The sequence below is a fragment of the Eschrichtius robustus genome, chromosome 21 (assembly GCF_028021215.1).
Source record: "Eschrichtius robustus isolate mEscRob2 chromosome 21, mEscRob2.pri, whole genome shotgun sequence".
Lineage (NCBI taxonomy): Eukaryota > Metazoa > Chordata > Mammalia > Artiodactyla > Eschrichtiidae > Eschrichtius > Eschrichtius robustus.
This window is the reverse complement of record NC_090844.1, coordinates 22,798,220-22,823,203: the sequence shown is the minus strand read 5'-3', so window position 1 is coordinate 22,823,203 and position 24,984 is coordinate 22,798,220.

Genomic DNA, 24,984 nt, shown 5'->3' with positions numbered 1-24,984 from the left:
AGGCGTAGATAGTACCACTCAACCAATCACAGAACTTCCTAGATTAAAACTCATTTCTCACCAGTGCTAGAGGGTGGGATGTTGATTAAAGTGAGTTCTGAGTTAGTCTGTGACTCCATCCATGAGCATGGCTGAAGAGCGTAGTAATGAAAGGCCTCCTCATCATCTGAGTCTCTCACTTCACAGGTGGAAAGCTGGGCTCTAGGAGTTGTTATGAAATACAGGGGCAGACCTAGAATCCAGGTCTCTCACTCCCAGGAGCCGTCCTTTCTTCTGTACCTCACTGCTGCCAGCCAACCCTGGCAGAGCCACCTGGGCCCATGCCTTCTCAGTGGGCTCTGCTGAGGCCCAAACAATGCTCTGATTCTTTCAGCTGATAAAGGTTTGAGTGGCTACTCTCCCAGATACTGTTCTCTCTCCCTCTCTCTCTCTCCCTCTCTCTCTCTCTCTCTCTCTCTCTCTCCCTTGGTTTTCCTTTGCAGCAGAAACATCAAAGACTCCAACTTCAATAGCCCCTGGTTCTGTAAGTGAAGTGGTTTGGTGTCCCCTTCTGGATCATAAACCTAATAAGGCCAAGAACTCTGCTCTACAACCAACAGCCATTATAAACATATATGAGTCAGTCAATAGATTAAAACATAAATAAATCTGTGAATAAATACACTGGAGGTGGGAGATAAGAAGTAGATCTTCTCAAAGAACTGATACGCTATAACCTTGCAAAAGCTACAGTTCAGAGAGGGAACTCGAGATTTCCATATGAAAGGCAAGACTGGAATTTGTGTGTTTTTTAAAAAATTTCATCCCAAAGTTGACAACTGGCCAAAGAGTTTTCCAGCTTATTGCCTCTTCCCTAGTTTCAGGATGAAACTCTATTTGATTTGATTATATAAGAAAAGGAGAGGAGAGACTTTGGCCTGAATAACAAACCACAGGACTCTTCTTCTCTAAAAGTGACCAGAGAGGTATTTTTTTCATCCCTAAAGCTAGGTCATTTACATACACACACAGAAAACATGCCAGTGTGGCACATGGCTTCTTTTTCCAGCACCTTCGCCTCAGGATGCAGAGCTGATGGGCTGGGCTACATCAGTCCTAGACACTGAGAAAAACCAGGCTTCCCAGAAACTTATGAGCTGCTCTGTCCTGGCTCAACACCTTCAGCAGTTCAGCTGCCACACATGGTTTCCTGGTTGTAATTCAGTCACGATTCTGGCTTTAGCTTCATCTACTCAAAGCAGTAGCCTCTCCAGGGCTCCAAGGATCTAAGGGGTCAGAGACCTTAGTTTAACTTTTGGTGTTCTGTGTACAACCAGGCAAAGAGCCCTGCCAGCCACCCTTGAAATACCTGGTCCTGGGTTTAACCTCATGTGGCCCCTCTGTGGACGTCAGGGTCTACTGAGATGGCAAGTTACACCTGGGCCCTCTGATCAGCCTGCTACGCAAATACAACTTGAATGTAGAGACTAAGGTCTGCAACCCCAATTCAAGACCCATGGTCTGGAAGATGATCTGGTAGTAGTCAGTCCTGGAGTATTAATCACTGTATTTATCAGTTTGATCACTTATGGGAAAATTTAGCACACTGGTTTAAAATCTTAGCTTAGCATGGAAAGATGTGTATGTGATCCTTCCAACCCCACAGTCATTCTCTACTTTATTGTCCTATTTGTTATCTTCACTGATGATCTGAGTTTATATTATTTATTTGCTTATCAGGTTTTTGCCTATTTCTTCCCAATAGAAAGTCAGCCCTACAAGGACAGGAACTTTATCTTATCCACTGCTACCTCTACGGTACTCAGAACAGTGCCTGGCCCATAGCAGGTGCTCAATAAATAATCACTGAATGAACAAAGTATTCGAAATTAGTCAAAGTATTTTTGGCAAGGGGGCAGAAACCCAACTTTGTTTAATTCCCCTCACGCTCCAGCCTTATAACAACCATACCAAGATAGGGGTGTTATCTCCATTTTATACCCGAGGAGATGGACAGCACATCTTCTCAGGCAGTTAACAAAATACAAACCAGAAGCCAGAAAAATAGCTCTTTGTCTCTGGGCTGAGATGATCTCTCTAAGGATGGAGGATGATGAAAGAAAACAGGGAAGGGCCAGACTGATTTGTAACTGAGAACAACAAGATGGTCAATGAGAAACCAGAGCTTTGCAGAGGTTCAACCTCACCCCAGGAGGCTTCCGGTTTGCCAGCCTGACTTTTCTTTTAAAACTCTGCTCAAATGTCCGCTTCCACTTGGGGTTTATTTCTCCTAAGAAACCATTACCAAGTTCTCTTCCTTTCTAGGGCATGAGTTCTGCACACCCAGAGAGAGGAGACTTTGGCTCTTGGAGGGCATGTCTGCTGTATCCGTAAGGGATGGGGTTGTTGATCCAGCGTGTGGTGCACTACTTAGGTACCCAAAGTCCCCCACCCACAAACCTCTGCTCTAACAACCCACCATGCCCATGTGTCTACCATTAGAATTCCACTTTTGGCTGAAGCATGTTTTCAGAAGGTATCTGTTAAAATACAGATTGATTGATTTACTCACTTTACCTAGGAAAAGACTCATGACTGTGGATCAAGTCATACACAGTCATGAGGTTCCAAGGAATCCAGTTGAAGTAGCAGAATCTGGAGTTCTAGTACCTGTTCTTACAGGGGTGGACATCCTTGGAATTCTGTAGTGCTGTGGGGTTTGGCCATGGGAGAATGAATTCAAAGATACATCAAAAACAGAAGGATCAGTCTACAAGCAGCAAGGCATGCTGATCACCTCGTAAGAGCCCAGACTTTGTCCAGTCCTGATTCTTACCTGCAAAGATCCAGCACATAGGTGAGCAATATCCAGAAGTCTGGGGACAGTTCAGAGAAGCTGGGTTAACCGGGCTGAGAAGGAAGTAGGGTGCACGGCAGTCCTCAGTACCAGAGAAACCAAAACGCGGGTTGGGAGCCAGAACTGGGGCATTGAGTTCAGACAGAGACTGACTCGCTGCACTGCAGCCTTATTCATGCTCAGCGACCTGTTTCCGGTTCTAAGTGAAAGTGAGAAGGAGCCTCACCTCTGCTTTCATCCAGCAGCGCTGGGGACCCAACTTCTCCTGTGTCCTCTGGCTTCCCCAGTGGAATCCCTTTCTCCCCCTCCTCACTGGGTTTCTAGTACACATGGTCCGTTCAGGTATACGCTTCTGTTTGATATTACTGTTTAGTAATGGTTGGTGTGTTTATAAACGTAAAATGCAAACTACCTGCCTTCCATTAGATATTTGTTTCCATTTTAAAAACTGATACCACAATTTCCCCGTGTCTTCAAGCAAAGTGAGATGCCCCTTTTATGAATTCTCACTGTATGTTGTGCTTGCCTCTCATAACTTTTGCCACAAAGGTAAATAAATGACTGTTTGTGTAGTGATTTAGGTGATGTCTGTCTCTCTGATAGACTGTAAAGACAGGAACTATGTCTGTCTTATTCATGGATTTATCCCCTAGCACGTAATAGAGCTCCTGGCACACAATGTGTGTTCATAAATATTAAATGAACAAATCAATGGATGAAGGAGGCATGGCTAGAGTTGGGACTCGACTTTGAGACCAAGATTTCTCCACTAGACCCAACATAATCCCAGGGCCAAAAGGTTTACCAGTTGGCCCATTCTGTTTACTCACCAGCTTGGGATCAAGTGCCTGCTTTTTACTCCCAGCCTTTTGACAACATCTGGTCATCTTTGATGTCACCCTCTTTCTTCATTCTTCTGATATCTTTGTCCATTTTCCTGTCTTTGGTATTCAAGTTCTTCCATCTCTGTTCTCTGGCTTTTGATATGGGCCTGGCCTTCTTATTTAAAAGGGCTGTGAATACTAAATTTCCTTGGTTTCTTTTATTCCTGTGTAGGCTGTGGATGTTGGATTGCCTCTTTTTCACTGAACACCTGTGAGCCCTTATCCAGCTCCTACGGAGGAGCTGCCAGTCTGGCCTCACTGAAAGCCCTATGGCCTTTAATCTCGCTGTAGAATTCACCTTACTTATTTATGTGTTAGAGCCAAGGGGACATCCATTCAACATTTACTGACATTATAACATTGTATCAAGGAGGAAGGTATTTTCCTCTACCCTTCTAAGTTCTTGGGGCTGGTCTAAGAAGTAAATTGACATGAGACATATTAACAGGAGAAAATCAAACAAAAGGGAGAGACAAAGGAGAACTGAGCCCTCATCTTAAATACCATCTTCAGCTAAAGACAAAAGGGGATGTTGAGGGTGGGAGAGTCAGTAACGGGAGGTTATCAGGAAAAGCACAGTAAACAATGGTAAGGGCGTTATGCAGATTTAAGTCATTGCCTTCTTCATGGTTAAGAATTTCTAGAGATTTCGTAGTCTTTCTCTTCCTGGTACATGGAAGGAGACACCCTTGCATATAGAGATTTCCCTTACAAATATAAACGTTTCTTACAAAAGGGTAACTCCTACTTAGTTTTCAGAATTTTTCCCATGTCTGTTGTTTCCTAGAAAATAACCAGCTTAAAATAATTAATATGCCAAAGAGACAATATTTTTTAAAGGAGGAGCTCTTTTACAATAGAAGAGAGAACTGGGATGATACAGAAGACAAGGACCTCAAGATAAGCAAATTTAAAGATCACCGGGCCAGCCAAGAGTCACAGTCACATGGTAATGTGACCATGGACAAGTCACTTAACTTTTCTGAGCCACAGCTTCCAAATATATAAAACGAAGCAACTAGATAATTTCTTAAGTCCTTTCCAGCTTGTGTGATTCTCTAGTATTTTGAGTTTTAGAAGAAAGTTCTCGATAGAAATATTCTTTCAAGAATAATTGCTAACTGCCCCAGCTTGAGCACAATCAGAACTCTGTGTTAATTTGTTCACATTCCTGGTTGGATCTCCATTTGTGTCTTTGACAAAATAAGTGTTGGCTTTTTCGAATTTTTTAATTACCGTGAGACTAGTGTATTGACGGGGTTCTCAGAGCAATCTTAGAGCATCGGTAACTGCTTATGATTCTAGCAATCTTGCAGTAGGTTATTCATTGTTTGGTATTTGGCTTGACATTTATTTTTCTTTTTCAGCCATATTGACTTAAATATCATTAGCCCCCAAATGCACCAAAGGGCAACTGCATTGACTTTTTTAGTTCTACTCAGCTATTACATCGTAATTCATCTTTTACGGCAAAACTTCCACTGTGAACAGGCCAGGAGGGCGGAATTTGCATCATAGTCACACCTTCCAGTCAACTGTAGAGTCTACTTTAAATGTTACAGGAGTAAATCACACGGTAGGAGAAAACACTTGCTAAATGGCAAATGATTTGAAACTTCTATTTGAGAGAGTATTAGGAGAGGAATGAATGAGGCTATGGAAGTGTATCATATTAGAAAGGGGAAAAGTGTCAACCAATTCTTACAAAATTGGATGATTTCCATTGAAAAATCTCCCTAATTGATTACATGTTGCACAACATGGGTTAATTTGGGATTCAAGTAACCCAAAGGATTCTAAGAGCCCACCAAAGAAAAGAGAGAATCTTTTGGGCAGCAAAACTAACTGTCCCTAAATAGGATCTCTTTTATTCCATGGGGTCAGAGCCTAGAAAAAAAGAAAAGACTAAGAAAGCCTCTTTCACCTAGGAACTTAAACATTTTTGGTAAACTGTTTTCTTGAAGTTAATTTTTTCTAATTGAGACTCCAAATCTAGGGGAGATTGGGTTTGTATGGAAGGAGCCTCCCACTATCATCTTATCCTTGTTAAATATCTGTCACAATATTAACGTGTTTTCAACTGCAAGTGAAGAGAAACGCTAACTGGTGGGTCTAACCCTAAACTGAAATGGTTTTCCCCACAATCTTTCTGCTGGGTTTGTGGCGAATGTTACTTTCATAATTAACCAGCCAGTGTCCTGTCTCTTGGGCAAAAGAAGAGTCAGTCACAATGTGGCAAAAGCAGACAACAAAAAATAAGAACTAAGCAACAAAAGTAAAAATAAACAAATGGGCCTACATCAAACTAAAAAGCTTCTGTACAGCAAAGGAACCACGGACAAAATGAAAAGGCAACCTACATAATGGAAGAAATGTTTGCATCATATATCTGATCAGAATGGCTATTATCAACACGATAAGACGTAACAAGTGTTGATGAGGATGTGGAAAAAAGGCGACACTTGTGCACTGCTGGTGGCAATGTAAATCGGTGTAGCCCCTATGGAAAACAGTATGGAGATTCTTTGAAAAATTAAAAATAGAACTACCATATGATCCAGCAACCCCACTTCTGGGCATTTATTTGAAGGAAACAAAAACACTATCTTGAAAAGACACCTGCACCCTCATGTTCATTGCAGCATTATTTACAATTAGCCAAGGCATGGAAACCCTCTAAGTGTCCATTGGCAGATGAATGGATAAAGATGATGTGGTGTATATACACAATGGGGTATTATTCAGCCACAAAAAAGAAGGAAATCCTGCCTTTTGCAACAACATGGATGGATCTTGAGGGCATTATGCTAAGTGAAGTAAGTCTGACTGAGAAAGACAAATACTGTATGATTTTTATAAATGAACTGATAGATACAGAGAACAGTCTGGTGGTTGACAGAGGTGGGGAGTGGAGGGTGGGCAAAAATGGGTGAACGTGACCAAAAGGTACAAACTTCCAGTTAGAAGAGAAATACGTTCTGGAGATAAAACGTATAGCATGGTGACTATAGTTAACAATACCATATTGTGTATTTGAAAGTTGCTAGGATAGTACGTCTTGAAAGTTCTCATCACAAGCACTCACCCTGTAACTAGGTGTGGTGATGGATGTTAATTAGATTAACTGTGGTGATCATTTAGCAATATATACACATATCAAACCATTATGTTATACACCTAAAACTAATACAATGTTACATGTCAATTATATCTCAATAAATTTTTTTTAGACTAGAAACTCATATTCATACAGAGATCCCACTTTGTGGGGTGTTTGTGCACTTTCACTGTCCACACCCCTCACTTCGCAGTCTTCCTTCTCTTCAGCCTCTAGAATTTCTTCCCTCTCCATAGGTCACTCATCTTGACCACAGGTCAATATCAGGATGTATGGAAGAGGGCCTTCTGAGTGGCTAACCTAGAGGGGAAGATGAGCGCTGAGTGGCAAACAGAGATGACACACATCCGGGCACTGAGAGACACACATAGGGGTCCCAAGACCTTGATCAAAGCCTATGTTCTTTTTCAATAATAACTAAAATAATTTGCTTAATTTGGATTTCCAGTCCACAGACAATCAGAAACCAAGGCTGAGAATGAAAAGTGATACATCGGGACTTCCCTGGCGGTCCAGGGGTTAAGATTCTGCACTTCCACTGCAGGGGGTGTGGGTTCGATCCCTGGTCGGGGAACTAAGATCCCACATGCCGTGCGGCGAGGCAAAAAAAGAAAAAAACGAAAAAAAAAAAGAAAAATGATACCCACAGGCTGAAAGTGATGATGGAGACAAAAAAATGGCTGTAAAACAGGTACAACTAAAAAACCCATAGAGCTCAGAGGGCATTTCGTGAGTGACTCACTGCCTAATAACCTCAGAGTCATTTCCTCTGTATTTTTATATTTCAGTTCCACAAGTGATGCACCCAATAGGTCTAAAGCTTGGTTTTAAAAACAGTAGTCTTTAGTTATCTGTAAACTTCCACGATACTTAATTACTCATACCAGAAATGCCTTTAAATGAGATACCATTACCTCATGTATAGAGATAAAATCCCAGGATTAGTTGGCCTGTATTGTGTGCACTGTTTGTCTAAATGAGGCTGCCCATCTCCTAAAATACCCTCACCACAGAAGGCCAGCACTAGGGAAGCATGAGTGCTCCCCTTCGTCATTAGATGACAAAAGAAGAATCATACAGCTTGCCCAGCCTGGAGGTGAGCAAGACACTCGGAAGGCGCCTGCACGTTTCTTTGAGGATGCCCAGATGGCACCAAGCCCAATGTGGAGGCTGGGACATGAATCAGAGACCTCTCGTGGCTTTTGCACTAGCAGGGCTGAGTGTCTTAATCAGCAAAGTCACTGAAGGAGGCAAAACCGCCACTAACAACACCCTTCCACTTGTTCGACACTTTTCCAACACCTTCCTCTTCTAAGGTCAAATTCAAGGCTCACCTTACCCACAGGGCCCACCCTGACCACCTGGTCAGGTCTCTCCCTCCTCTGAAGGCTGCTCATCTTATTATCCAGATCATTCATTTGGCACTAGCCAGAGTGTTTTATATTGTCATCTCTCATTTCCTTGCCTACTGGTGGGTGAGCTCCTGGAAGGCACAGGCTGCTTTAGAGGTTTTCGTATCTCCCATAGCAAAGAGCATGGGGCCTTGAACACAGCACACCCCCAATAACTATGACTCTTTTATTCATTGAGCAAATATTTATTGACTACCTACTATGGGTCAGCTACACAAAATCCCTGTCCTCATGGAGTTCACCATCTAGTGGGGGAAGACAAAGACAGATAAATAAAACGTATGGTACCTTAGATGGTGTAAGTGCTAAGGAGAAAAAATTGTATGAAATGTGGGCAGTGGGGGAGCTTTGAAGTTTTAGATCTTGTGATCAAGGAGAAGGTGACTGTGAGTAAAGACCTGAAGACGTCGGTGAGAGAGCCATACAGACATCTGGAGAAACGCGTTTCAGGCAGAGGGAATGGCAGGCAGATACCCTGTAAATTATGGCATTAACAGACATTGTTACTAAGCCCCTGTGAGCAGGACTTTATTTCAACTTGAAAAGTCCTGCTTATTATATATAATATATATAGTAAGGCTGGCATTAACAGACACTATTGTTAACTTTTCTAGTATATATATATATGTGTGTGTGTGTATACGTATATATCGATATATATGATATTGATATGATACGCTATATGACATGATATTAAAGGCTGGCATGAACAAACACTACTCTTGAACCCCTGGGAGCAGGGCTTTTCAAGCTGTAAGAACATAAGCCATATTAAACAAAGCTCTACCCGGCCCTTAGAAGATTAGACTGACAGTCTTAAATTTTTTTGTGTCCTTGGCCATAGCTCAGGTGATACAACTCAGATTATCAGCCCCAGGCAGTCCAGTTCGCCACAGCAGGAACACTGATCCTAACCAATGGAAGAATAGTCCCACTTGGGGCAAGTTATCAATGAGGCTGTTAGCAAGTCCTCTCATTTTCAGCTTCTGCCAGTAATTATAGTCGGGATACTTCGTTAGAGGCAAGATCAATCGGCGGTGGGAATCTTGCCCATTGTGAGGTTCGGTTTCCAACTAGTCTGGAGTTGCCCCAGAGAGGCTCGATCTGATTGGTTAAGCGTTACATCGCCCAGCCAATCAGAATATTCAAGAAACTAGTTGAAGCACTTTTGTCTACCCTGGCGGCTGCAGTAGCTTCTGGCAATGAGGGTCAAAGTGAAGCTTGAATGTACTATTGTAACTTCTCTTTCCTTCTCTGACTGGCCAAATTAGCCACTTGCTTACTTACTTTCCTTTCATTAAAGACCCGACGTTAATAACCTCAAAGCTATCGTAGAAAACAGTGTTAAGATTTTTATCCTTTGGGGAAAACTGCATAAGATGACCTGTCACTCCTCTCCACTCCTCCGCATCCCAGGGCCCAGGAGCAGCCCTGCCTCTCACCCCCTCAGATGTCCCACAGCCTTGAGGGAGGGGCTTGCATCTCACTCCACCACTTTTTTTTTCACCCCTTCTCTTCCGGAATTATAGAGTTGAATTTTGAAAGTCACTTTCTGCCAATACTTTTTAAAACATCTTCTGTATGTGTTACTGCCAGACTGGGATTGATCTACCAAATAAAAGGACATTAGAAATCTGCAGAGTCAGATCAATCTTTAATGAAGACCCAACAAACATTAAAAGGCTGCCACTAAGCAGCTCGGGGTTGAAGGCAACTCCAGCTAACTGGCACCCATAGCACTTCTACTCACTGCCAAGTTCCAGGCAACTGGCTCTCAACCCAGCTCCATCAAATTAGGCCAGTTCTCTATAGGGCTTGTGTTGCTGTGTTGCTGATTAGGGTGATACAGAGCACCCCTATCCCAATAGAGTTTCTTCTAGGTGTATATGCTTCCTGAAACTCGAGGATTTAAAAATGCTCCCTGAAATGCTAGCTGCCATTTTGTAACTTGCATTGATCAATGATGAAGAAATTACTAAATAGCTCCTGTTCTCACTAAATGGTGCAATAGCAACGCTAAAATGATTTGGGGACTGAAAGGATGGAGAGATATTTGGAGGAAGAAATCTCTTTTATATTGGTGGAACAACATACAATGATTTATGAAATCTGAGTCTTCTAAAAGACTGAAATAGAGTGATTCTCTTTGTAAATTCTCCGAGGTTTACTAATCAACTGATTTTTATAGCAGTTTTCCTCACCCCTAGCTAACATTAGAATCACCCCAGGGTGGGGTACTGGTGCCCACCGCAAACCAGTAACCCAGAAACTCTGGAGGTAGAGCCCAGATATCAGTAATTTTCCTCCAAATCTGTCTAGTTGATTGTAATGTGAAGCTGGGGGTGAGAACTGCTGTTCCACAGGAATCAAGTTTATTGTTTCAAATAACAATTTTTTAAAATTGTAGAATGAAAACAAAAGTGTTATATATATAGGACTTTAAAAAGCCTGACTGTTACAAGCCCTGTCAGAAGGTTTGGTTTCTTCTGGGGCCTTTCTCCTTGGCTTATAGATGGGCTGTCTTCTCCTTGTGTCTTCATATGGTCTTCCCTGTATACATCTCTGTGTCTTAATCTCTTCTTTTCATAAGGACACCAGTCATACTGGATTCGGGTCCACTCACATGACCTCAATTTACTTTAACTACTTCATAAAAGACCCTCTGCCCAAACACAGTCACCTTCGGAGGCAGTCAGGGTTAGGACTTGAACATATAAATTTGGAGGGGACACAATTCAGCCCATAACAGGTACTTGGAAGTAAAGTGTATTTTTCTGTTGCTATTGTTGGGTGGGAGACAAAAATTTCTTTTAGAACATGTTAATTTAAAAAAAAAAAGACATTGAGAATAAATTCAAAAGTTGCCTGGGCATGTGCAGCATAAAGACCTTGAACCATGGCCCATCATGACGGGAAGATTGTGCCAGAGGAAGGAAGCCTCAGGACCAACTGAAAGTGCAGTGCTGGGGTGTTCCAGAGATGCCTTGTAAAGATGTAAGAGATCGCCTACTCATGTGGATTCTTCAACTGCCTCCATTGTCCAGAATGCCCCAGACAGCCCAGGGTGCTGTAGGAGCGTGTGTAATAGACTTTCCCTTCCCAAGAGGTCTCTCCTTTCTTGGCTCTTCCAATGCTTATAAAATTTGTAGTTGCATAAAAGGTAAAGCAATGTATACAATGCATGAAGCCTTGATGCTCTTAAATCCTAGATGTGTTTAGTTAAAAATACTAAAAAAAAAATTGGGGGATCTTAAGAATCCACTCCCTAAATGTGTGGTTCCCGGGAAATACCACCTCAATAGGTTTTACCTTAGGCCCTCAGTTTAGTTTTTATAAAATTGAATGTTTCTAGAGAAGCGAAGCTGAGGAAGAATATAGAACCAAAACAGAGAGGTACATGTATGTGGTGTGTGTGTGTGTGCGTGCGTGCGCGTGTGTGTGTGTGTGTGGTAAGGGGTGTACAGATAAGGGAAAATAGAATCAAGAAAAGCCAGTGTAAGCCATGCTGCTGTCATGGAGGAGACTATCCACTAGGGCTGTGGGTTTAGAATACCTGCTCAAGACAGGTGATGTTCTATTCTGAGTTTCTGTTTGAATGAATCTCCCGGTCCCCTGAATTTACCTACAACGGGAGCAAAGATAATAACCATTTTGTATGAATTCTATGCTCCAAATCAATCACAGTGCTGTTCGTTCAGCAATTGTTTCTGAGCACCTATCATGTGCATAGCACTGTCCAGGGAGCCAGGGCCAACACAAAGAGGTACAAGATATACCCACCACTCTCAATGAGCTGGGAGTTTAGTTGCGCAGACAATGCACATACAAGTCAAAGATAAACCACACACTCCCTGACACCATACACAAAAATAAACTCAAAATGGATTAGAGACCTAAATGTAAGGCCAGACACTATCAAACTCTTAGAGGAAAACATAGGCAGAACACTCTATGACATAAATCACAGCAAGATCCTTTTTGACCCACCTCCTAGAGAAATGGAAATAAAAGCAAAAATAAACAAATGGGACCTAATGAAACTTAAAAGCTTTTGCACAGCAAAGGAAACCATAAACAAGACGAAAAGACAACTCTCAGAATGGGAGAAAATGTTTGCAAATGAAGCAACTGACAAAGGATTAATCTCCAAAATTTACAAGCAGCTCATGCAGCTCAATATCGAAAAAACAAACAACCCAGTCAAAAATGGGCAGAAGACCTAAATAGACATTTCTCCAAAGAAGATATACAGATTGCCAACAAACACATGAAAGGATGCTCAACATCACTAATTATTAGAGAAATGCAAATCAAAACTACAATGAGGTATCACCTCACACCCGTCAGAATGGCCATCATCAAAAAATCTAGAAACAATAAATGCTGGAGAGGGTGTGGAGAAAAGGGAACCCTCTTGCACTGTTGGTGGGAATGTAAATTGATACAGCCACTATGGAGAACAGTATGGAGGTTCCTTAAAAAACTAAAAATAGAACTACCATACGACCCAGCAATCCCACTACTGGGCATATACCCTGAGAAAACCATAATTCAAAAAGAGTCATGTACCACAATGTTCATTGCAGCACTATTTACAATAGCCAGGACATGAAAGCAACCTAAGTGTCCATCAACAGATGAATGAATAAAGAAGATGTGGCACATATATACAATGGAATATTACTCGGCCATAAAAAGAAATGAAATTGAGTTATCTGTAGTGAGGTGGATGGACCTAGAGTCTGTCAAACAGAGTGAAGTAAGTCAGAAAGAGAAAAATACTGTATGCTAACACATATATATGGAATCTAAAAAAAAAAAAATGGTTCTGAAGAACCTAGGGGCAGGACAGGAATAAAGACACAGACATAGAGAATGGACTTGAGGACACGGGGAGGGGGAAGGGTAAGCTGGGATGAAGTGAGAGAGTGGCATGGACATATATACACTACCAAATGTAAAACAGATAGCTAGTGGGAAGCAGCCGCATAGCACAGGGAGATCAGCTAGGTTCTTTGTGACCACCTAGAGGGGTGGGATAGGGAGGGTGGGAGCGAGACGCAAGAGGGAAGAGATATGGGGATATATGTATATATATAACTGATTCACTTTGTTATAAAGCAGAAACTAACACACCATTGTAAAGTAATTGTAAAAAATTATACTCCAATAAAAATGTTAAAAAAATAAAATAAAATAAATTAACCTCAACAACAACAAAAAAGATAAACCACACCATGAAACTTACAAGCAATGCAAAGGCGATATAGGGCGATATAGAGTGATAGTTTATAAATGTCCATGTAGTGCCCTAAAGGAAAAAATTCAGTCCTTCTAGAACTAAAGGCTGCAATAAATGTGAATTCAGAGCTATCCCGGTAGACTGGACTCAGGGCAAGGAAAATGGAGAGGAGAAACTTCAAAACTGGAAAACAGGGATAAAATGGACTAGCCATTTTTGTTTGTTTTTCACTGGTTTGTGTTAGATTGCATGGATCAGATTTGGGATTCAGGGGAAAATCACTGAACACGTTTGTAATAAAATGTAAGTCAAATTTCAGTCAATCTCTCAGCTTCTAACAGGTCTTTCTTTCAGCCCCATCCCTACTCCAAACAAACAGGCAAACAAACATATGACTTAATGATCAGCTCACACTACGATCCCTGTCAGTGGGAAACTAGATCTTGGCTAAGGGCACAGTCATTTAAAAGGGTCCAGTTTGGTCCTCAATATAAACTGGTCATTACAGAACATGTGAGACCTGACCCTCCTTCAGGAAACTGCCCAGTGTGGCTAAAATTGGCCTCCTGAATTAGACATTGCTAAGGAGAGAAAACACACCATGGGCTGAGGGCCTTTCAAAAGTCTTTTCTTTCTCTAAAAGGAAACGAGGCCAAAATCAGCAACCAGAGTAGACTCAAGTTTATAAAAACTATCTAGAGTCTACCTCAGGAATGTGAATGAAACTCAGGTCTTTCTTAAGCAATATCTTTTTATCAAATTTGCTTTAAAAAAAAAAAAAGCTGCTGTTGTGTTTCGGTTACCATCCCTGTTCTGATATTGTTATTTTTTTAAATTCTGTTACTTTAAAATAAAAGCCTAGTATATGGAATATCATAGGAGATGACTGTTTTAAACAAGGAAGGCTTTTTCTCCATCCTCCTTCCCAGGCCTCCACATACAGGCATGGGACCGACCTGCTCTTTGGACCTCAGAATGTGTGAGCACACCTGGGCATGATCGGCCTGCCCTTTACCCCTCCGAGATCGGGGTGTTCCTCCTTCCAGCTGGCAAGACCAGCAAACCATTGTGCAATCTGTTCCACCCACACAGAACCCAGGCCGTTGCTGCACTGTCTTTTCCTTTTATTAGTAGGGAAAATTGATCCTTCTAAATGGTAAGTCCAATACTGTAAGGAAGCTGAAACAGTTGCATGGGTTTTGGCTAGTGGCTAACTAGGTTCCCTTGTTCCCAGCTCTACTGGAAACATCCAGTTAGGAGCAATGTCCAGGATCCTACTCTCTCCCTTCTAGAACCTCTACCTTCACCTAACTCTTGTACCTCCCTGGCAATAAAACCATCACGATAAAGCCTGTGTCATGTCACTTTCTTGATGGCATACTCCTTCTGGCTTTCCAATCAGGAACACCTAGGGGTAGTGAATGCAGATGACTCCAGGGGCCAGCTAGACAGCTCCAATGTGTGGATTTGGTGGCGTCTGTGCATGTGCCCAGGGATCCCGGCAGGGTTGATCACAGGCCTGGGGTAATGGAGCTACTGTGACTTTACTCCAGCCCATTGTTACCCTGTGGGAACACTGACCCAGTGTTATCTTAGGAGTTTTCAAGGGAAGCTCAGACTCTAGAGTTTAATGTGAGATGTTCTGATTTTCCAAGGTTGGCTCAACTTTTTAAAACATTATGAAAGCCAGATAAAATTTACCTGAGGGCTACATTCAGCCTTCAGGCTGCCAGTGTGAGACGTCTGCCATCTTGGATAGGACTAACACCTCCTGTTTGCATGGGAGTTGACAGTTAATGGAAGCATGTAGAGCATTTAGTGTGAGCGCCTACCTGGTTACCTTCAACACAGAGGTGTGGGTGCTGGTTTAGCTACATTAACTCTAGCTTGACTCTGCATTTTGTGTTTGTATAAGAGACAGCATGCGCACCACACACGGGGCTCACAGATGGAGAATGTCTGCTCTGCCTGGGTGGAGAGGAGGGAACACAACAGGGCACGAGTCTCCACTCCTTTCTTCCTCCCTCTGCTGGCAAAGCATGGGTGGGCTTAGCTGAGGAGGTACCAGGCTGGACTGAGCAGCCTAGACTTCCCTGATTGGGTGGACTGGGGGAAAAGCTGTGCAGGGAGCCCTACGGATAAACTCTCATTCAACCCAGACAACAGCGGGGATATCGTATTGCATGGGAATTGTAAAAAGTTGCTGTTCAGTTTGGGTGTCCTCTCCCTGCCTGGCTGGACGCTATCTCTCATCTCCTGCCCCTTTGCAAGCCTCCTACTCATATACACAACATACACATGCTGCCCACTACTGCTTCCTACTCTCACCTCCATTCACATGCCAACACATTGAGCCTGGCATCAAAATTTCCACTGCCTCCTGCCCAACCCAGGTCTGCTCTAATTATCTAATTCCAGAAGAGGGAAGCTAGAAGTCACTTCCACCCCTAGAGCTTCACTGTCTAATACAAATATTATGTGAGCCACAAATGTGAGCCACAAATAGAATTTTAAATTTTCACCTAGCCACATTTTAACAAGTAAAAAGAAACAGGCCCCCCAAAAAATTAAATAATACATTTTATTTAATCCAATATATCCCAAATATCATTTCAACATGTAATTGATATTTTTTTAAATTGTTAATGAGATATTTTACTTTTTTTGTACTCAGCCTTTGAAATCTGGTGTGTATTTTACACTTCGAGCACATCTCAATTTGTACTAGCCACATTTCAAGTGTTCAAAAGCCATATGAGGCTAGTGAATACTGTTTAGTTAGCACAGCTCTAGAACATAAAGAAAGAAATTTCTCTAATGTAGTGATCAAATTTCTACCTCCAAGTTTTTGTTAATGAGGCAATCCAGTTGCCTAAAATATCCTATACTGACATATTTGAATAAAATTCAAAAATGTTTTGACAAATTAAAATGGTTCATTGACTCTTACAAAGTGAATGTCAACTAGGCTAAATGTAAAATTCTATATTCAGGCTCATAAAAGTCAAACATATAAATATAGAAGAAGGAGACTGGCTTGGCAATTCATGGAAAAAAAATGTGTGTTTAAGTTAGCCACAATCTCCTAAGACCCATACTGTGATAGGATTTTATTTTTTTAATTGCCAGTCAATATAGTAACCCAGAATACAGGAAATAATTGGTCAGATCTAGTGCTGAATTAAGGAGTGTGTCAACCACGTTGGTGTCCAGGGCTCCAAACTATAAGATGCTCACTATCATAGGATGTGTAAGAAGATGGAGAAAATGTCATTTACCAGATTTCTTGGTTGAATCTGATACTTTCTGATAAGCTCACTGGCATGAGAACTGAGTTCTCTGAAGACATGTTTGAGCTATAATTGAGGGTCACTAACTAGCTTTCAAGGAGGTGGATGCTGTTATCTATAGGACTTGTACTTGCTAGGTAGGGTGTTCATGATTAGGCAAGACCTGAACTGATCAGGGTAATAAAGAGGACGAAGAATTGCTGCTGGCCAACCTTTCCAGCCCCACTCCACGTAACAGACACATATTTAGGGCATGTCCATTTGAACAGGCATAAAATTATTAACCTGCCTAGGGTACGTATAGCCTCCTCTTTTGGCCATGGCTAGAGAAGTGTGCTGAAGTTTAAGTATAGCATTTTAAGATAGACTTTTACAAACTAGAGTTTCTGATGAGTCATGGAGAAGGTTGATATGGGTGATGAGCAGTTTGTCAATTACCTCATGTGAGAGTTTGAAGAACGAAAGAGGTTTGACATAAGAGAAGACTAAAGAATAGTGAAAGGATTCTCACGTAAAAGATGGAGTAGATTTATCCTATTCTCTGATTTTCTGGGTACCAACTGGGTGTCCAACAGTCAATCCCATTCTGACGCTAACTACCAGGAGTTAGCTTCCAATCCCACAAGTTAAAGGATCTCAGTTCCCACAAGACTGCCCTCACTTCAGACACCAACATAAGACCCAAATTTCTGTCTGACTTTGGCTAAAAATTCAGTAGTTTCCACAGCTGTGCCCCCCCCCACCCCAGTTTCCATAATTTGCTAGAATGACTCACAGGACTCAGGAAAATGCTACACTTACTATAACAACTTATTATAAAGGACACAAATGACCAGCTAGACGAAGAGGTACACAGGATGAGGTCTGAAATGCTCCTGAGGGCAGAAGCCTGTCTCCGTGGAGTTGGGGTACCCCAGCCTCCCAGCACATGGAAGTGCTCACCAACTTGGTATCTCCCCAACCCTGTCATTTATGGGTGTTTATAGAGGTTTCATTATTTGGCATGATTAATTAATCATTGGTCATTGGTGACTGAATTCAATCTCCATCCACTCTCCTCTCCCAGGGGCCAGGGCAGTGGGGCTGAAAGTCCAACCCTCTAATGTTGGCTTGGTTTTTGACTGGCTCCCATCCTGAGGCTATCCAGGGCCCTACCTTAAGTCACCGCATTAGCAGAAACTCAGATGTGATAGAAAGGGGCTCAGAATGAATAACAAAAGACGCTCCTCTGAAAAGGGAACCCTCCTACACTGTTGGTGGGAATGTAAATTGGTGCAGCCACTATGGAGAACAATACGGAGGTTCCACAAAACACTAAAAATAGAGTTCCCATATGATCCAGAAATTCCACTCCTGGGCATGTGTATGGACAAAACCATAATTCAAAAAGATACATGCACCCCTATGTTCATAGCAGCACTATTTACAATAGCTAAGACATGGAAACAACCTAAATGTCCATTGACAGATGAATGGATAAAGAAGATGTGGTACATATATACAATGGAATATTACTCAACCATAAAAAAGAATGAAATAATGCCATTTGCAGCAACATAGACGGAGCTAGAGATTATCATACTAAGCAAAGTTAGTCAGAAAGAGAAAGACAGATTATATGTAATATCACTTATGTGTGGAATCTAAAATATGGCACAAATGAACATATCTACAAAACAGAAACAGACTCACAGACATAGAGAACACACTTGTGGTTGCCAAGGGGAAGGGGGAGTGCGGGGGGGAAGGATTAGGAGTTTGGGATTAGTAGACACAAACTATTATACATAGGATGGATAAACAACAAGGTCCTACTATATAGGACAGGGAACTATATTCAATGTCCTGTGATAAACCATAATGGAAAAGAATATGAAAAATGCATATGTATATATGAATGTATGTATGCATGTATGTATGAATATGTATATGTATAACTGACTCACTCTGTTGTACAGCAGAAATTAACACAACATTGTAAATCAACTATAATTCAGTTAAAAAAAAAAAAAGACGCTCCTCTCACTCAAGAAATTCCAGGGGTTTTAGGAGCTCTGTGCCAGGGCACCAGGTACAAACCCCAAATGTATCTCTTATTATACCATGTTGTGATGGTTAATTTTATGTGTCAACTTGACTGGGCTAAGGGATGTCCAGATAGCTGGTAAAACATTATTTCTGGGTATGTCTGTGAGGATGTTTCTGGAAGAGAATCATTTGACTCAGTAGACTGAGTATAGAAGATCCACCCTCACCAATGTGGGCTGGCATCATCCAATTCCTTGAGCGCCCCAATAGAACAAAAAGGTGGAGGAAGGGAGAATTTTCTCTCTCTTCTTGAGCACGGATGTTCATCCTCTCCTATCCTCGGACATCAGAGCTCCCGGGTCTCGGGCCTTTGGACTCTGGGACTTATACCAGCAGATCCCTGGTTCCCAGGCCTTTGGACATGGACTGAATTGTACCACTGGCTTTCCTGGTTCTCCAGCTTGCAGAAGGTAGACGGAAGGGGGCATCTCAGCCTCCAAAACTGCATGAGCTAGTTCCTATAATAAACCTTCTCTTACATTTATGTCTCTATATATCCTATTTTTTCTGTTTCTAGAAAAGTCTGACTAATATGCACACTTACATTATTCCCAGCATGAATTACTTGATAGGAAGTTTTAAGGAGGCAAGTTTTAATTAAGCATCAGAAAGACTTCCTGAAAATTAGAATTCCATTAGCTGAAAATTGGTTTTGTCCCTTGGGTAGTGAGACAATGAGCTCTCTCATCTCCAGATATAAGCAGAGGGCAGCTAAATTTGTCAGGGTTTTAGAGATTCTCACTTTTTTTTTTTTTTTTTAATAATTAAGCCTCAAAACTTGGAGCTCTCCTTACCAACCTTAATATTCTAAACTACAAAAAAAAAAAAAAAAAAAATTCAAAGGTTGGAATTTACATTTTAAAAGAGCCATTCTTTTAAAATGTCAAAGTAGATATAGATCACATGGAGAAATTTCAGGTTTTTCAGGTACCTTGCCAAACATCAAAATGACACCGAGGGTCATCCTCAACCGCAAGCAAGTTGAGGGGAAAAAAATACATGGAGTCAGCACTTCAGTTCCACACCTGTTACCATTTCTTCACCAACACAACCCCCGCCCCCAACTCCGTAAACTCCTGCACAGACTCCCCGCAAACAAGCAAAGAGTTAGGTCTGGGGGAAGTGTGAGGGATGGTCCAGGAAAATCTGACTAATTCTCTGAGTGCAGAGAATCTTCCGTGCAACTCAAACTTATCGGTCAACACTTTCTTTTGTCTTCAGAAAGAAACCCTTAAACTAATTTGGTCAGAAGGTTACTAGTTGCTATTTGTTTAGCCAATGATTCCTCTCCAAGAATGCATATAACTATGGGCAAATCAAAATTCAGGTTACCTTTGTTCAAAAGTAAACAGGCATGTTAGAAATTTTAAGAGTTTTTTTGAGCAAACGTCGGTTGGAATCGACATGGCCAAACCGTTAAGTGGTTAGGAGCACTCCACCAAGAGCAGCCAGGGGCAAGACTTTTACAGGGAAAAGGCACAAGCAAAGGCGGGAAATTAATTGACTGGCTGTGGCTTAAGCCTTTGTCATACGTGGAAAAGCCGAGTTGGCCGTTTGTGATTGGATAACCTGAGGCATCTACAGGGTCAGGTTTTTGTTTGTTCATGCAGACTGCTAAAGTATTAGAACCATCTCAGTCTAATGGCCCCCTTGTTTTATTAACATTTTCTACTTCTGTGGTCAAATACCTTTGATTATTGGACCTGCAAGCTGCTCCAGCTCATCACCGATCTTTAATCAGCTCCATTTTCAGAGTATAGATGTAGCGAGATTGTTCTTCAGGGGGCAAGCTGACAAGAGTATTGCCACCATGTGCTTCTAGAACAGAAAGTACACATTAATAGGTACTTAATTTGTCAGCCTAGAACAATGACTTATTTCCAAAAGGCCTCTGTATTTCCAAACCCAATGGTCACTTCTCTGACCTCATCTTACTCAGCCTCTCAACAGCATTTAATCTAGCTCACCACCCCCTATTTCTTGACTTACTTTGTTCCCTAGGCTTCCTTAAGAAAGGGCTGTGGCCCCTTGTGGTAGGTGTACCATTGTTTCAACTATTCACTGCTTATCCCTGTGAGAGGATTATACACTCTCAACCTAGACACAACAAGCTTGACCATGGAAAGTAAGTGGAAAAGATAGAGGCCACATCCCTCCATGTGTTTAATGTATGGGATTCAAGAATTCCTAACATCACCTCCTCTACCTACAGCTGATATCTGAAATGAATTTTCAGAATTTCTTCCTTTTATCTTAGGACGTGTTGCAAATCCTCTCAGGTGAAGAAAACCCTTAAAGGAAGAAGGGAATTAACATTTATCGCATACCTAATATGTGACAAGTTCTGTATTAGAAACTTTACACATATTATCTTATTTCATCGTCACAATCCTCTCATTATTCCCATTTTACAGATGGGAAAATGAAAGCTCAGAGAGGTTAGGTAAACTTAACTCTTACTTACAGTCAAACAGATAGTAATTAGTTACTGGGATTAGAACCGAGTCTGCGTGTTTCCAAAGCCTTAGTTCTTTCTACGCTACAATGCTGGCTACCTGCTTGGTCATATACCTCTGGGTTAGAATGAAGGTTGTAGTGGGGAGGAGAGGGCAAGAGGTTAGCAGATGCCTCAGGGATGAGCCCTGTGGACCCAGGATGCAGAAGGAAGCTGGTCTTATTTATTTATTTATTTATTTATTTATTTATTTATTTATTTATTTATTTTTGGCTGCTTTGGGTCTTCATTGCTGCACGCGGGCTTTCTCTAGTTGCGGCGTGCGGGGGCTACTCTTTGTTGCAGTGCACAGGCTTCTCATTGCAGTGGCTTCTCTTGTTGCAGAGCATGGACTCTAGGCTCGCAGTCTTCAGTAGCTGCAGCACGTGGGCTCAGTAGTTGTGGCTCACGGGCTCTAGGGGGCAGGCTCAGTAGTTGTGGCGCACGGGCTTAGTTGTTCCAAGGCACGTGCGATCTTCCCGGACCAGGGCTTGAACCCGTGTCCCATGCATTGACAGACGGATTCTCAACCACTGCACCACCAGGGAAGCCCTCATATTGATTGAGAATCCTAGAAGATTAGAACTGGAAAGAACCGAAGATATCACCTGGTCCAGCCAATCAACTCTACGTAATGAGACTGAGGCTCAGAGAAGGGAAGTAATCTTTCCCAATGTGGAAGAATAATTATTTAGATATTTTACTAGTAAGATTTTGCTAGATAATCCTGTGATTACAAACAACCCTAGGCCCCAAATCTGGGTAGATTACAATAACAAAGATTTATTTCTCATTTGTGTTACACATTGCCTGTGGGTTAGCACCAGACTATGGCTCTGCAGAAACTGCAAGTTGGCTGTGGGTCTGTTCCACAAGAATCAAGGCTGAAAGTTCTAGGGCATTCCTTGTTTTATCATTCTTGCTTTATTGCACTTCACAGATACTGCATTTTTTACAAATTGAAGACTTGTGGCAACCCTGTGTCAAGGAAGTCTATTGGTGCCATTTTCCAACAGCATTTGCTTACTTTGTGACTCTGTGTCACATTTTGGTAATTCTTGCAATATTTCAAACCCTCCACCAGCAAAAAGATTCATTGAAGTTTCAGATGATGGTTAGCATTTTTTATCAGAAGGTATTTTTAATTAAGGTATATATATTTTTTAGACATAATGCTATTGCACACTAATAGATTACAGTATAATGTAAACATAACTTTTATATGCACTGGGAAACCCCAAAATTCGTGTGACTCGCTTTATTGCAATATTCACTTTATTGCAGTGGTCTGGAACTAAATCTGTGATATCTCCGAGATATGCCTGTGTATGGAATATACTATTTTCACAGCAAAGGGAAGAAGTAAGGGGGCTAGTGGAAATAGTGCTCAGACATCATCATGTCATGTCTGCTCATCTCCCATTGGCCAAAGCTAAGCCTGAAATCACTGGGGGCAGGGAATACATATTTTTCACAAGGGAGCATGGCAAGTCACATAGCAGTGGGTGGGGTGTCTAACCCTTTTGTAGAAAGAGAGGGTAAATCATTGTGAACAATAACACAATCTACCACATATATTAATTTGTATTTCATTCACAGTGAACTTTGCTGTTCCCAATGAAGATGGTAGTCCAACCATTGCATTCACTGGCCTCAAGAAGGGCTTGTGTTGCCAAGGTCAAGCATAACTTGCTGGTTTGGATTTCAGAAAGCCAAAGCTAGTGAGATGTCTCTGGAGGGCAGGGGGTGAGGAGGAAGGTGAGTGCCTTGGAAAGAGAAGGGAAGAAGCCGTGAGAGTTAAGGGGAGAGATTTTATTCCTCAAGCTTGAAAAAGGAAGAGGATTTGGGGGGAGAGGCATCGAGGAGAGATGAACACCTGGTCTCAAGAGTTGTGAGAATCAGCTGAAACTTGCTACACCACGGAGGGAGGGCAAGACTCATAGGAGCTTGCTTCTTAGGTGTTCTTGGGGAGGCCAGGGTACCAGCCTCAGTGAGAAGCCCAGCGGGTGCAAACTGGGTTCTTCATGTGCTCAAGGAACAAAAGTCCTCTCCAAAGGTATTGGATGATATAAGACCTCAAGGACCTTCCCAATGGCCTGGGATATGGGGCAGAAGGGAACCCATCGTAACATTAAACTTACTACCAACCCAGTGGGATGGGGAGCAGAATACATTTGATTTAAAGAAATAAAATGAGTGAGACATTTCTTCCATCTCGTATCATGGAATAATATTCATTCATCAAAATCTCACAGCTAGTAAGGGACAGGACAATTCTTTATACTTTCTTTCAAACAAATGTTTGTCATTTTCTATGCTAGGCCCTTCATGTTAGTTTCCTAGAGTTGCCATATCAAAGTACCACAAACTATGTGGTTTAGACAACAGAAATTTATTGTCTCATAGTTCTGAAGGCTGCAAGTCTGAGGTCAAGGCAGGGCCACGCTCCCTCTGAAGGCACTAGGGAAGGATCTGTTTCCAGCCTCTCTCCGAGGTTCTGGTAACTCCTTAGCTGTGGCGGCATAACTCCACTCTTCACAAGGCGTTTCTCCCTGTATGTGGATCTGTGTCCAAATTTCCCCTTTTTATAAGGACACAAGTCAGATTAGGGGGCCCACTCTACTCCACTATGACCTCATCTTAACTAATTCAGCTGCAATGACCTTATTTCCAAATAAGGTGACACTCACATGGGTTAGGACTTCAACATATGAATTTGAGAGGGACACAATTCAACCTATAATACCCTCTGAGAGGCACTGGGCATGTAATGCCACCGAGACAGTCAGGGACCCTGACCTCATGGGGTCAACCATCCAGGGGAGGACAGACACTAAGCCCAAGAGTGTGAGTGTGAGGCAGATTCCAGGTCGTTCCATTTCAACTTCCTGCCTCTTGGCCATTGGGAGCTAGTCTTCCAATTAGACGAATATCAGCAATGCTCTTGGGAACCTCTATTGATATATGATGTGTATTCTCAAGGAAGTTGTCAAAAGAGAAATAAGGATTTGCCATATTTTTGACCATCCAGCATCTGAACCCCCTTCTCAAGTTCTGCCTTTGTGTGAGCCTTCATGGAAAGCAGCAAGGATAGGAGGTTACAACCAAAATACAGCCATGATTGACTCTTGCCTAATAATTTGAGTCTAGAGCAATGACTCCTAGGGGCAGCGACAATTTAGAATTCATCCCGGTGGCACCATTCAGGGTCCAGGGGCACTCATGCAAGCAGTAGTGCTGGAAGAAGCACCCTCACCAGTCTGTACCTGTTGTGTTGTGTTCTAGCCTGTGCTAACCACCCAACTTCCCTTGGTGCTTGCCGGATTCTCCATCCTCGCTGTTAACTCTGTGAGTTACCCCATATTCTACCAATAAGTTCCTTTTCTTCTTACAATAACTGAAGTGTGTTGTTTGCAAGTGCTGAAGGGGCAGATACACAGGTAAACAGAGCCGGCTACATCCAGCCTAGGAGATAAATCTTACGTTGAGATTCCACAGCTGCAGAAGCCAGCCTGTATGATCCATCTCCCCCTGCCTCTCCAGGAAATTGGTGTCCTTTACACATTCTAAATTGCTTATCCTTTCACTCTGCTGAGCTGTTCTTTAGAAGACCTGTAGTG